This window comes from Talpa occidentalis, unplaced genomic scaffold (genome assembly GCF_014898055.3).
Source record: "Talpa occidentalis isolate TD23 unplaced genomic scaffold, MPIMG_talOcc4v2.1 talOcc4.4, whole genome shotgun sequence".
NCBI classification, from domain to species: Eukaryota; Metazoa; Chordata; class Mammalia; order Eulipotyphla; family Talpidae; genus Talpa; species Talpa occidentalis.
Window position 1 is genome coordinate 107,395,965 of NW_023604295.1, and position 14,846 is coordinate 107,410,810.

General features: G+C 35.1%; 1 protein-coding gene across 1 annotated transcript in view; it reads left to right on the plus strand.

Annotated features, from left to right (window-relative positions):
* The window catches only part of TNKS (tankyrase), a 158,939-nt gene that overhangs the window by 51,298 nt on the left and 92,795 nt on the right, over positions 1–14,846 (plus strand). The gene's annotated exons all lie outside the window — the stretch shown is intronic.

Sequence of the window (14,846 nt, forward strand, 5' to 3'; positions counted from 1 at the left end):
TTAGGTCTAATAATATAGTACCCTCCTAGAAAATAAACCATATAAGGAAATATCTTCCTTTTAAAGAAAAGCTATGTTTATCCACTTAAATTTTATTAGGGGGAAATTATTGTGTGTGTTTATTTGAAGATTTTTTTATTTATGCGTACAAGAACTGGGGTGCAGGCCAGAGGTCCGTGGGGGGAAAGTGAGAGGATTCGCCAGAGAAAGAGTGGAGAGTAGAACAGGCAGATTGAAATACACTGCTGAGGGGAGCAGTGGGCAAGACAGGAAAGGTCCGCTGTGCCATGTGGGTTAGCTCCCTGGCTGGGGATTGCACTCATGCTGCAGATAGCTTGAGAGCACTGAGACTTTAACCCCTGTGCCACCAGGGAGGCCCAGGAGAAAATTATTGTTAAGATGAATTCCTGATTTTAAAAAAGCTCCTTTTAGTATAAGAGCAAGAAAATAAAAACCTGCATTGTTGAAATAAAAGTGTGAATACTCATTTTATTTTTTTAATTATTTTATTTATTTTTTTATTTTTTATAAGATTTATTTATTTATACAAGCACTGGGTACAATCAGAAGCGCGGGAGGGTGAGAGAATTCATCAGAGCCAGAGTCAGGAGCAGAACAGGCAGAAGCACTGAAGTACACTGCTGAGGAGAGCAGCAGGTGCGGCAGGAGAGGTCTGCATGCCATGTGGGACCCTTCTCGGCGGCTGGGATCGAACTGGCGCTGCAGAGGCTGTGGGCAGCTTCGCAGCCCAGCTCTCAACCGCTGCGCCACCTGGGAGGTCCTGAATACTCATTTTAAAGATACATTGAAAATGTCAAGCCCTTAACTAAGTTAGAAAATTTCATTAATTGTTTCATATGTCTATAATTTGGAATTAAGTAGAAAAACTTAAGTTTTTGTTGATTGAAACACTTTTTTTGTATATCTTAAAATGTAAAGATTATGTAAACAGAATATAAAACTAGTATTTTTTTTAAAGATTTATTTATGTATTTATTTATTTATACAAGAACTGGGGTATCGACCAGATGCGCAGGAGGGTGAGAGGATTCACCAGAGACAGAGTGGGGAACAGAACAGGCAGACTGATGAAATACACTGCTGAGGGGAGCAGTGGGCGCGACAGGAGAGCTCTGCTGCTCCATGTGGGACCCTCGCCAGCCACCCGGGATCGAACCAGTGCTGCAGAGGCTGCAGACAGCTTCACAGTGTTGCGCTCAACCACCTGCACCACCAGGGGAGGCCCATAAAACTAGTATTTTTTTTTAAAGACCATACCTCATATAGGTCACATTGATTTAAATTTTAGTGTTACTTGCATCTTGAGCTAGTTAATTCCTTCTTTTTAACATCTATTTAATTTTTTAGTAGATTTTATTGAGTTTTTTTTTAATTACTTGCAATAGCTTAAACTTTTGTAAGAAATTGGAAAACTTTATGTAAAATGCAGGAATAATGTTGATGATGATAATGCCTGGCAGCTCCTCAGCATTTATGTGCTGAATATTGTTCTAAGGGCGTTGAAATTCTTACAGCAGTGGTGAGATATTATCATTGTGTCCATTTTTATAGACACAGCAGTTAAGTTACTTTCACCATCATTAAAGCAAATAGTTGGAATTTGAACTCAGTTTGAGTCCAGCATCAGTGCTTTTAGATAATGCAGAATCAGATTTTTTATCTACTCATTCATTTAGAAGGATGTGGTATAACACATGTTTGAAAATTTAGACTGACTCAACTCAAGGTTTTAAATCCAACTGCTAATATATTTCTCTACTTAGTTTAAAGATTGTTCCTTACATTAAAAAAAAATGAAAATATACATTAATAATATTACCTGACAGATAATATCCCACCCCCATAGAATGTCTCTTATTTATAGTTGCCTGTTAATTTTTTTGTTATTATTTTCCCCCTGATGTCTTACTTGGTTCCCCTGTATTCCTTCTGTAAGTGAAACCATCCGATATTTTTTTTTTCCTTCTGACTTACTTCACTGAGCACAATCCCTTCTAGCTCCATCCATGTTGCTGTGAATGGCATGAATTTATCTTTTTGATTGCTGAAATGTATTCCACTGTGTCATCTTCTTGATGTAGATCCCATTCTTAAGTCTTTGTTCTCTAACCAGTAGACTTGAATAACATTCATTTGATAGTTAAAAAAATATTTAGTCTCTATAGGAAAGATACGTTCAAAATATTGAGTTATTCATAGGTAAGAGGTAGCTCAAATAATTTAAGTAGACTGTACATGAATTACAGGCAGGTCCGTATTCATATATGGATTGGGAGGGAATAGTAACTGTTACTCTGTTTTTAGATAACCCAGCACTCTGGTCCTTAAAGCTCTTCCCATCAGCCTTTTTTGTGTAATTAAAGCCAGCAGGCTTACATCATTAAAACCAGCATGATCTTTCAACTCATCAAAAGTGACATATTTATGAGGCAGAATAACTTGTTAGTGTATATCCTGAGAGCAGCTGTCATTTCCTCCAGTAAACTGTGGCAACTATATAGCATTTTCATTGCAGTTTGGATTAGAGCTTCAACTGCAACCAAATTGCTGCAGTTTTAAGTGGTTCTTCTAAAAATTTTTTTAAGATTTATTTATGCATACAAGAACTGGGGTACAGGCCAGAGGTAGGGGGGTGAGTGGATTCACCAGAGACAGAGTGGGGAGCAGAACAGGCAGATTGACTGAAATACACTGCTAAAGGGAGCAGTGGGCGAGTCAGGAGAGGTCTGCTGCACCATGTGGGTCACCTCCTTGGCCGGGGATCGAACTTGTGCTATGGATAGCTTCATGGTGCTGCATCTGAACTCCTTGTGCCACCAGGGAGACCCTCTTTTAAAATATCTTTTTTTAAAAAAAAAATATTTATTTATGCATGCAAGAGCTGGGGTACAGGCCAGAGATGCGAGGGGTAAGAGGATTCACCAGAGACAGAGTGGGGAACAGAACAGGCAGACTGAAATACACTGCTGAATGGAGCAGCTTGTGAGTCAGGAGAGGTCTGTTGGGCCATGTAGGTTGCTTCCTGGCTGTCCAGGGATCAAATTTGTGCTGCAGAGGCTGTGGATTGCTTCATAGTGCGGTGCTTAACACCATTGCGCCACCAGGGAGGCCCCTTTTAAAATATCTTGTAGGAAAGTAATTACTGTTAATATCTGATATCTTAATATTGCACATGTGTCATAATTCATTAATGCTTTTGTATCATAAGGGTTAATAACTACTCTTTACATTTTTAACTTTTATTTTGACATAATTGTAGATTCACATGCAGTAGTAAATAATAGTTAAGATCCCTGTATTATTTTACCCCAGTGGTAACATCTTGCAAACTGTAGTGTAGTATCACAACCAGCATTTTGAGATTGATTATAGTCAAATTGTAGCATTTCCATCACAAGAAATATTGTTCTATAGGTGCTACTTGTAATGTCTCTCCATTTAGTTTTAATGCTGGCTACATAAAATGAGTTAAGGCATGTTCCAACAGCTTTTATTTTCTGAAGCAATTATTTCTTCCTTAAAAGTTTGAATTCACTAATGAAATCATGTAGACTTGGTACTTTCTTTTTGGAAGATAATTATTGATTCAATTTCTTTAGTAGATATAGGACTGATTAAGCTATACATTTCTCCTTGTATTATTAGTTTGTCTTTCAAAGAATTAGTTCCATCTAAACTGTCAAATTTCTATATGTAGAGTTGTTCGTAGTTTTCCATTGTTAGAGATTTTTGGTGTCTGCAGGCTCTGTTGATAATCCCTATTTCATATCTGGTAATTGGTCATTTTGTTTGATATCAATATTTTTAATGTTTGTCAGTTATTGATCTTTTCAAAGAACCAGTTCTTTATTTCATGGATTTTTTTTTTCAATTTTACTTATTACTATTCTGTATTATTTCCTTCAGTTTACTTTGGACTTATTTAGTTCTTTTTCTAGGTTTTTGAGGTAATTACTAAGGAAATAGATTAGAGATGTTCCTCTTTTCTAATATATGTGTTTTATGCTATTAACTTCCTTCTAATTGCTGCTTTAACTGTATCCCACAAATTTTGATGTTCTATTTTTTATTTTCATTTAGTTCAGTGCATTTTTTGATATTCTTAGGACTTGCTCTTTTACCTATGGGTTATTTAGTAGAAGTATGTTGTTTACATTCTAAATGAAAATTTTACTGTTACCTTTCTGATACTGCTTCCTAGTTTGTCAGTTTTGGTTGGACAACATTGTGTTTCTGATTCTTTTCATTTTTTAATTTTTGTTTTATGGTTCAGAATGTGGTCTATTTCAGGATGTGTTCCATGAGCATGTGAAAAGAATGTTTTTGGCTATTGTTAGAGTGTTCTATAAATAAATGTCTTAGATCCTGTTGGTTGATGGTGTTGAGTTCTTTTGTATTCTTACTGATTTTCCTCATATGGTAGGGAAAGGGGTGTCGGTAGTGAAAATCTGTGATAGTTCATGATATCCAGTGACACTGCATTGAGGAGGGACTAACTATTACCTGGCCAAGAGAGACTGGGAGCCTGACCCCAGTTAGCTTGCAAATCTAGACTCATCATTAAACTTATGCTTCAAGGGTGGTACTGGGCCCACCAATTTTTGTTTGTTTGTTTGTTTTTTGTTGTTGTTGTAGTTTTTTTATTGGAATAGACTGGTTATTATATAAAGGTTTTCTGTCTCACTAGACTTCCTTTTCTAGTCCTTTGGCTGGAGAGAGCAGGCTTTATTTTTATCTGCACTCATACCCATCAACATTTCTGGGTTGCCAGCTTCTTTCAGTCCTTAAATAGCATATATAAGACAAAAAAGACTTGGGATTTACTAGCATTTTATTCCTTGCATACTGAGATCCCTAACCAGTCTACTTTCTTCTGTCCATCTTTAAGAGTAGCCTTATGTTTATTTTACATGAAATGCCCAGGTTTTTTAGATGTAGTTAGAGGGAAGAATAAGGAAAACTGTATTTCATTTTCCTACAAGTAAAGTTGAAATTATTTTAAATCTGTCATTATTACATGGAATCAGCCATTATGCATATGAATATCTTGAGAATTTAAGCATTGAGGGATACTGCATAAACAGTGGGAATGAGATATGAAAGAACATAAAGGATTTTACTCCCCTTCTTAGGTCTAATTTATTTATTGAGACAATAAGAGGTGGGCTGACATGTGAGAATTGGGGATGAAATTGATATTGTCATGGGCTACTTTATTTGCTATTGATGGCATTAAGTATAGATTTATGGGTTGAAAATAGCAGAGTTGGGGCCTCCCTGGTGGCACAGGCGGTTGAGTGCAGTGCTGTGAAGCTGTCCACAGCCTCTGCAGCGTGTGTGCGAACCCCACCGGCCTTGGAGCAACCCACATGGCGAGCAGACCTCTCCTGTCTCGCCCGCTGGTCCCCTCAGCAGTGTATTTCGTCAGTCTGCCTGTTCTGTTCCCCGCTCTGTCTCTGGTGAATCCTCTCACCCTTCCGTGCATCTGGCCTGTTCCCCGGCTCTTGTATAAATAAAGTAAATCTTTAAAAAAAAAAGAAAATAACAGAGTTGTTGATCTTAAAGTAAAAAATTAGAAATGAAACACAATTTTTAGAAACTTTGAAATAGGGTGGTAACAACAGACTTTTCCAATCTTATTTTGGGACATGATGGTATGGACACTTTGGTACCTGGTGTATTGATTGTCTTATGCTCTAGATATACCCTCAGAATTTTTTCTGTAATTTCATAATTTTTTTCTCTATATTTGAAATTATTTCAAATAAAGAAAAGACATTTCTTAAAGTTATCCAGACCCCCCCCCCAAAAAAAAAGGAAAGAAAAGAAAGAAAAAAATGTCCGAGTTTGATCAATAAATTATGTGCTCATTCTGTACAATTTTTTCTGTTAGTCTCTCTTTCTCTCTGAATTGCTAATATTGTTTCTAACGCTTATTTCTTTTCTATGAATAAAGGTCATCCCCTCCTTGTTTTAGATCAAATACAATCTCATGGGCATTGTTATTATTGTTAGCTCTCCTGTTTTCTGTCTTGTTCTGATAAAAGCTCTTGAGCTCTAAATTTGTTGAAATTATTTTGAAACAAATAATATCGCTACCCTTGTGTCTTTTCCTCAAGAACACAATAGGCTCAATGTTCCTGTTGGGTGAGAATATTTCCACATCCTTTTTTGAGGATATATTAATTTAGTGGAACCCAGCAAGATACTAACTAGTCCTAAGAAGCTTTTTAACCAAATTAACCTTCTTAGCATTGTACATATGATTGTATTAGATAAGTGAGCAGTATTTTCTCTTTTCCGAGAAAGGATCTAGCTTACTTTATGTAGAGAGTTGATAATTTAGAGTATCTTAAAACTATATATTTGATCATCTGCCTCTAACAGTTTCAGAATTGCTAGTCATTTTCTGATGTGAACATTGAACATCGTTCAAACTGATAGCCTGACAAGGCATGGAAAGGAATAAGTAAATCATAAATGCAAGTCTTTTTGAATGAAAGTGGAAAATGTATACTTTATCTAAAATGACTATGAAAATGATCGCTATTTTATATATGGGAATTTCTTTTAGAAGAATTTTGTAAGACAGATAGGAAATCAGTCCTAGATAAGGAATGCTTTACAAAAAGTATTTTATCTGTTGGTTTTTGATTAATCAATTTCATCACCTCCAATTCCTATTATTATTTTTTCTGAAGATGAGTAATACTCTATCAGTTTTTGTTTATGTTCTTTCCCTTGGGTTTGTCTTTATGTATGTGTGTGTGCATGTGTGTGTGTAAAAATTTATTGTTCTTTATTATTTTAGTTATATGTTATTTGGCTTTAGTGTTTGGAAATAGGCCCCAGGTGATTGAAAAAGGATTTTTTTCTCTCTTGATGTTTTAGTCTTTCCTTATGTTGCTTTTTTATTATTATATTATCCCTCCATTGCACCAAGAGTGAATGATATATTGCTGATGACAGGACATAAAAATGACTCTTGTTTTTAAGATGTTATTAGAATGCCAGTGGCAATAACAGAGAGACATGGGAGAGTATCTTCTACCCCAAAAGAACAACAAATACTATGAACTTCTTTGCAAAACAAGGTTCTTTCATTTTTAAAACCTAATATGGAAAAATAAAATAACCACTTGACTAGACTCTGTGTAAAACAAAACCAAAAACTTGCCAAGAAGAAATATTGGTGATGATTTATAGAAGACTGGTCAAGAATGCAGAAGGGAAAGAAATTCAATTAAGAATGGAAACAATATCTAAAAGCTTTGTGTTTAGTGCCATCATACCAAAAGTTTATGATTTTCTTCATTCCTTTCTTTTAGGGATACATTTTTTTATGTATACCTTTCTCCATATCATTATCCTTATTTAGGGGCTATTTGACAACCTAAAAACTAGGATGTCATAGAAAGTTCTTGAATCCTTTTATATTACCTTAGTCATGACTCTTAATGTCCATTACTTTCTCCATTATTTAAAGTACATATTTAAATTTGTGGGTGATAATTTGAATTAGAGTAGGTTTTAGACCTGGAGATCATCTAGTCCCCTGAAGAAAAAAAAAACCATGATCACACAGGCCATGCCTCTGTGTGTGTGTGTGTGTGTGTGTGTGTGTGTGTGTGCGTGTGAATGTGAGTTTTGCAATATATGCATTTTATATGATATCTTTTACTTAGCTAGTTTTTTTATTTTTTTTTTTTTCAGAACAAAGGAGATATTGCCATTGAATAATAGTTTACCTGTTTTGTTTTTTGAAAGAAAAGAGAATGGAGAACATTATCCCAAATGTTTTTTACTTTAGATATTTTTGTGAAACTTTTCAGATAAAAATAGTTATCCAAAATTATACAGAAGTTGAAATGATACTTTAAAACATGATTTGATTAGAAAATGACTGTAAATATAGTTCCCTAAGAAATATTTGAAAATGTGAAAAAGAAAATTCATTTAAATGTGTTAAAAGCTATAAGAGCAGACAGGAGATTTGCATATTATTTGGAGTGGCAAGAAATTAGGTATAAATTATACAGAAAGTCCTATAAGAGAATTTAGTGTACATACATTGTAAAATTGGTACTCAGCTCACAGATTTAAATAATATCCAAACGGGAGCATTCAGTCATAGGTGGCATTAGAGTATATTCCTTGCTTTGTTCCTCAGAGAATAATATGAAAATTAACCCATACCAAAGCTATACTCAGAGGTTCCCATGACTTGGGCAAAACTGGAATGCCACTCTGACACTGGAGACCTGCACATACTGTACCAGAAGGGACACTAAAGAGATATATGCTTCATTAAGCAAGAGGTGGGTAAAGAGAAATGCCTGATGTGTGTCCCAGGTGATAGACTGCCTTGCAAACTACAGTACTGCTGTCTGGCAAATGGCTGTCCTAGTAGATGGGTCTTCAGTGACAGTAACAAGGATCAGGTGATGGTCTACATCCCCCTCCCCCAATCCCTCACTGATCTTATGGAGCTCACTAGCAGTACAAAGTCTACCAAATGCAGGTTTAGAACACCAGAGAAGAAGGATATTGGCATTGCCAAGGCAGGAGACAGATTTTGCCCCCACTCCCTGACTCAGACTCTGTGAAATCAGGCTTCCAGATGTACGGAAGCCTGGAAAGTCCAAAAATGTAAAATCATTTAAAGCTGATAAGAGCTTTTTTAAAAGCCCCACAGTGCCACCTTCTGGAGAACCAGAAAGACTAGAAATCTCTGCTACTGCTAGAGTCACCAAAAAAAAAAAAAAAAAAAGAAGAATGCAGCAGATGGAAAAATACAACACATGACACCTTGACTCCTCAAGAAAATGTTCTCACAAAGACAACCTTCCAAAATCCAACCACAAATATAGGGAAGATTTTTATCCTAACAGATACAGAGTTCAAAATTGTGATAAATTCAAAGAACTGGAAGAAAATGGAATGAATAACCTCAAAAATGAAATTTCCAAACAGAAAACAAAAGTTAAAGCTTTGAATAAGAAATTAACATAGCGGAAGGCTATGGAAAGATCTGTATAGGAGACTGAAAAAATTCTGGAGAATGCCATGGAAGCAAAATAAACCAAATGGAAGAACAGTTCAGTGACTTAGAAGTTTATAGTGTACAAAGGACCCAGGTAGAAGAAGAAAGAGAAATACAAAGAAAATAAATGAAGAGACACTTTTAGAATTATCTTACCCCATTAGGAAATACAACATAAGAATAATAGGTATTCTAGAAGGGTGGAGAAAGAAAGTGGAACAGAGGGTCTTATTCAAAGAAATAGAGGAGAACTTCCTGAACCTGAGGAAGGAACTAAATGTTCAAGACATGAAGCTCAAAGAATATCTGGTATCTAATATAGAGACCTATACCAAGATGCATATTTGTGAAATTTCCAAGTATTCAAAACAAAGAAAAAGGATAAAAGCATGAGACTTCTGATATAAACCCAAAATACATAAAAGATAAAAGCTGAAAGCCTCACTTTCAGCTATGAAGGAGAAATAAATATCTTCCCAAACATACAGAAGCTGAAGGATTTTATAAACACTAGACCTCCCCTACAAGAAATATTGAAAGGTGTTCTCCTATTTAATTCAAGATGAAGGAAATTCTCTCTCTCTCTCTCTCTCTCTCTCTCTCTCTCTCTCTCTCTCTCTCTCTCTCTCACACACACACACACACAAACAATTAAGAAATAGAACAAAAAAAAAATAAAGGGAAAATGGCAGTAGCAAATCCTGATATATTTATAATCATCCTGAATATGAATGGACTGAACTTGCCAATCAAAAGGCACAGAGTTGCCAGTTAGAACAGAAAACTGGGAAACCATCTGAGCTCCAGAGAATTCCTCTGAACTCCAAAGGTAAACACAGGCTCAAAGTAAGTGGTTGGAAAACAATCCTCCAATTACATGGGGACCCCGGCCTCACCCTAAGAAAATCAGAGATAGCCAGACTTACATCAGATAGACTAGATTTTCAATTAAAAAGGTAACAAGAGACAGGAATGGTTTTTATATAATGATTAAAGGTTCAGTATGTTAGGAAGACATAATACTTATCAATATATATGTCCCAAATGAAGGAGCATCAAATTATATAAGACACATATTAACAAACCTGAAAACAGACATTGACAACTACACAATAGTTGTAGAGGACTTCAGCCCCCCATTCTCATCAGTGGACAGATCAACCAGGAAGAAAATCAACTAAGACCCAATAGCCTTAAATGAGGAGTTAAGGCACATGGACTTAACTGAGATTTATAGGACACTGCACCTGACAAAAAATTAGTACAAAGCTTTCTCAAGTGCACATGGAACATTTTTCAGCATAGATCACAAGTTGGTTCACAAAACCCGTGTCAATTTTAATTTATAAAGATTGAAATCAAAGCAAGTATCTTCTCTGATCATCATAGTATTACAGAAAGCAGGAAAAACCTCTAATATGTGAAAACTGAATGATGTACTACTAGATGACTGCTGGATTAATGATGAACTCAAGGGAGAAATTCAAACAATACCTGGGGACACAGGAAAATGAAGACAAACTATCAGAACCTGGGGACATGCAAAAGCGTACTGAGAGGGACTACATAACAATACAGCAATGATTATATAACCTTGCATAAGATTATATAAGGTCAAGTAAATTATTTAACCGCATACTTTAAGGAACTAGAAGAGGCAGAACAAAGCCAAAAGCCAGTAGAAAGAAGAAAATAATAAAAGAGTAGAAATTAAAAAGAAAACCCAAAGATCAATAAAAACAAAAACCAGTTCTTTGAAAAATCAAGTAGACAAACCTCTAAGCTCACAAAGGAAAAAGAGGGAGAAAACTAGTAAATAGAATTAGAAGTGAAAGAGAACAACAGACATCTCAAAAATACAGAAGATCTTAAGAAACTACTTTGAATATCTACATGTCAGTTCATTGAATAGCCTTGAACAAATGGACAATTTCTTGGAGATATACAACCTTCTAAGACAGAATCAAGAAAAAACAGAAAACCTGAATAGGCCAATTACAGCAAGGAAATTGAAACAATAATCAAAAGTCTTCAAAAAAACAAAATCCCAGGACCAGATAGTTTTATCAGTAAGTTCTATCAAACCTTCAAAAGTAAACAAACACCTGTCCTTCTCAAACTCTCCTCAAAAGATTCAAGAAGAGAATATGCTTCTAAACACATTTAATGAGGCCAGTATTACTCTAATACCAAAAGCAGACAGGGACATCACAAAAAAAGAAACAGATGAACATAGATGCAAAACTCCTCAGCAAAATCTGATCAAACCGAATTCAACAACGCATTAAAAGAATTATGCATCTTGACCTAGTGGGATTTGTTCCAGAAATGCAAGTGTGATTTTGCATCCAAAAATCAATCAATGTAACTCAGTTTATCACATCAACAAAAGGAAAGATAAAAATTATGATTATATCCATGGAGGCATAGAAAGCATTTGCTAAGATTCAATATCCTTTTTTGATAAAAAGCCTTTAAACGAAGTAAGATGGAACATATCTAAACATAATAACAGCCATATGTGAAAAACCTATACCTAATCCATACTCAGTGGTAAAAAACTGAAAGCTTTTCTTCTACGATCTGACATAAGGATGTTCACTTTTCTTTAAAATTATTTCTTAGAATAAAAAGTATTCCCAATATTTAGGACTTGAATATTACACACACACACACACACTTCAATGCATGATGCATTAGCACTTACATACTAGACATTTGGTAGTTGTTAATTATGTGGATAAAGCACTGTCCCTGCCTTCTAGGAAGTTTCAAACTGAGCAGTTCCTAGATTTTCGTGTAGTGATAACAGGGAGTTTGATTTGATATATTTTTCACCTAGTAATAACAAAGATTCTAATTTATTTGTAAATTTCTTTTGTAGATTGTTCTTATTTTTACCATATTTCAACCAAAGGGAAAGTTTGTTAATTTTGTATAGAGTAAGTGATTTTGGTTGTCTTTGCCTAATATTTTGATAAGGACTAAACTTTTAAAACTTATTTATAAAAATATATTCATAAAAACTGTAGTACCACTGAGTATTGATGACATTGTAATATAACCTAGTTCTGAGAATGCATATATTTGTGTATGTGTGTGTGTGTCTGACAGCAAAGTAGAGATGGAAGACAGAGACATTTATTTTGTAAGTCTTAGTGATTCATGCAGAACCATCTGATAGCCAGTTGTGACGACATACTGTTTTTCCTTTTCTAAAAACAAACGAACAAGGAATTACCATTAGTTCTCATGTCTGCCCCAGAATCTATCTGTGTTGTTTTCTGTAAGGTGTGAGTGGAAGTTTTTCAGTTCAGTTTATATCATGAATAATAGGTGTTCATTTCACACAAAACAGAGAATGAATCTATTTAAGTGGTCAGTGTTACTCTTCAAATAACCTCACCACGTCTTCTTTCCAAGGAAAATTACCAAAACTCTGGGATTTAAAATTTTTATATTTCCAAACAACTACCAGTTATGAACTTGATGTGGACGTGTTTCATTTAAATCTCTTAAGACAAGAAAACATTACTATCAAGAAAATAAGTTGTTGAAATTTTGTTCTAACCCACTCTAGCTAGTCCTTGTCACCATTTCTGGGTAATTATTTGCAGAAATCATTACACAAGTGGCTGATTCTATCAATTTGCATTTGCTCAAAATGAATACATAGAATTTTTTGCTAACAGAGTGACATTATGTAAAAGGAAGAATAATTTTCACCATTTGAATGGTGCCCTTAACATAATACTTGCCCTTAACATAGCTTTCTCTAAAGTGTATGACTGTTATTACATAACTACAAATTAGAAATGCAAATTTATTTAGAGCATTATCTACTTTTGTAACACTAAGATTTCCACATAGTTTAAATTTTGTTTGTGATTATATGCTATTTCAGCTGAGGGCAAATAACTTGTGATGGCAACAGAAGGACCAGAATAATGTCACCCTTCGTAAACATAGCCAGTGATGAACTGTCTAGCTATAATTTATCAGACTATTATTTTTATATAAAATAAAACTTAATATTGTCCTGAATTAACAATCAGTGTACTTAAGAACATTGAATGCCATTTTTTCTTTTTCTTTCTTTTTAAACAGTATTTTTTTTTTTATTGCTGTAGTGTTGGTTTATAATATTGTATATCCTTTAGGGGTATAAGTTCATACTTCTTCCATTTTATGTTACTTCACTATGACCACCACCAAGGTACCCTTATTTCTCCATCATAGTCTGTTCTCCTCTCCCTCCCTTTTTGTTTCTCTAATTTCTCAGTCTTTTCTGGAGATAACCTTAATTCCCTATTTTAAATGAATAATAGTAACTGTTGGTAAAAATGTATTACCCCTTTCTAGTATATAAACCTTAATATACTACAAAGAAAATATGACTAAATAAATGTAATATCTCATGAAATTTCTTGTGAACTCAAATGAAAATATAGAAAATTCATTGTTTTACATTTTGGGGAGGATACTATCACAGTAACAGCCTAAGTAGAAATGTATAAGTATTGTACTTCTTTATGCCTTATTGTCATTAACTGATTATGATATACTCCCATAACAAGAAAAGAGTAGTATTTTATCTAATTTATTTTGTACTTTATAAGTAGTGAAAAGAAATCACATCAACTGAGCCCCCAAATCTGCTTTACTATTAAACATAATATGAGAAATTATTTTTTTCAACATTAAATTTTTTTTTCAAGATTTGTTTACATATTTATGCAAGCTCTGGGTACAGCAGAAGTGCAGGAGGGTGAGAGAATTCACCAGAGCCAGAGTGGGGAACAGAACAGGCAGACTGATGAAATACACTGCTGACGGGAGCAGCGGGCACGGCAGGAGAGGTCTGTCGTGCCATGTGTGATCCTCGCTGGTGGCTGGGGATCGAACCGGCGCTGCAGTGCTGCGGACAGCTTCGCAGCCCAGTGCTCAACCGCTGCGCCACCAGGTGCCACCGCTGTGCCATTGGGGAGGCCCAATATGAGAAATTATTAAGATAAGTTTGTATTTAATGCAGAGTCTTTTATAGAATTTTGGGATGTCAGTTTTTATTTAAAAATTTATTCAGGGCCTCCCCTGGTGGCGCAGTGGTTGAACACTGGGTTGCGAGGCTGCCCGCAGCCTCTGCAGTGCCAGTTCGATCCCCGGCCACCAGCGAGAGTCCCACCAAAAAAAAAAACAAAAAAACTTTTATTCATTAAACTTGGTCTTGAAAAGAAGTATAAAGGAAATTTGGAGTGATAGCACTTTAAATCCATTTGAATAGTTACTATTAAAATATTTGTGAGGATGTACAGAAAGTAGAATTCTCATGCCCTGTTGGTGGGAATGTAAATGATGTGGCCGTGATGGCAAATTGTATAGAATTTCCACAAAAATTAAAAAAGAATTACTATATTACCCAGCAGTTCAACTTCTAGGTATATACTCAAAAGAATTGAAAGCAGAGATTCAAAGAGATATTTGAACATTCATGTTCTTGGTAGCATTTTTAGTGGGTAGATAAAAATATGCCAAAATCTTTTTCTTTCTGGCTTATTTCTCTGAGCATGATCCCTTCCAGCTCCATCCATGTTGCTGCAAATGGCATGAGTTTATCTTTTTTGATTGCTGAGTAATATTCCATTGTGTATATGTACCACATCTTCTTGATCCAGTCATCTATTTTTGGGCATTTGGGTTGTTTCCATAGCTTAGCTATTGTAAATAGTGCTGCTATTAACATAAGGGTGCAGGTGCCCTTTTGAATTAATGTTTCTGTGTCCTT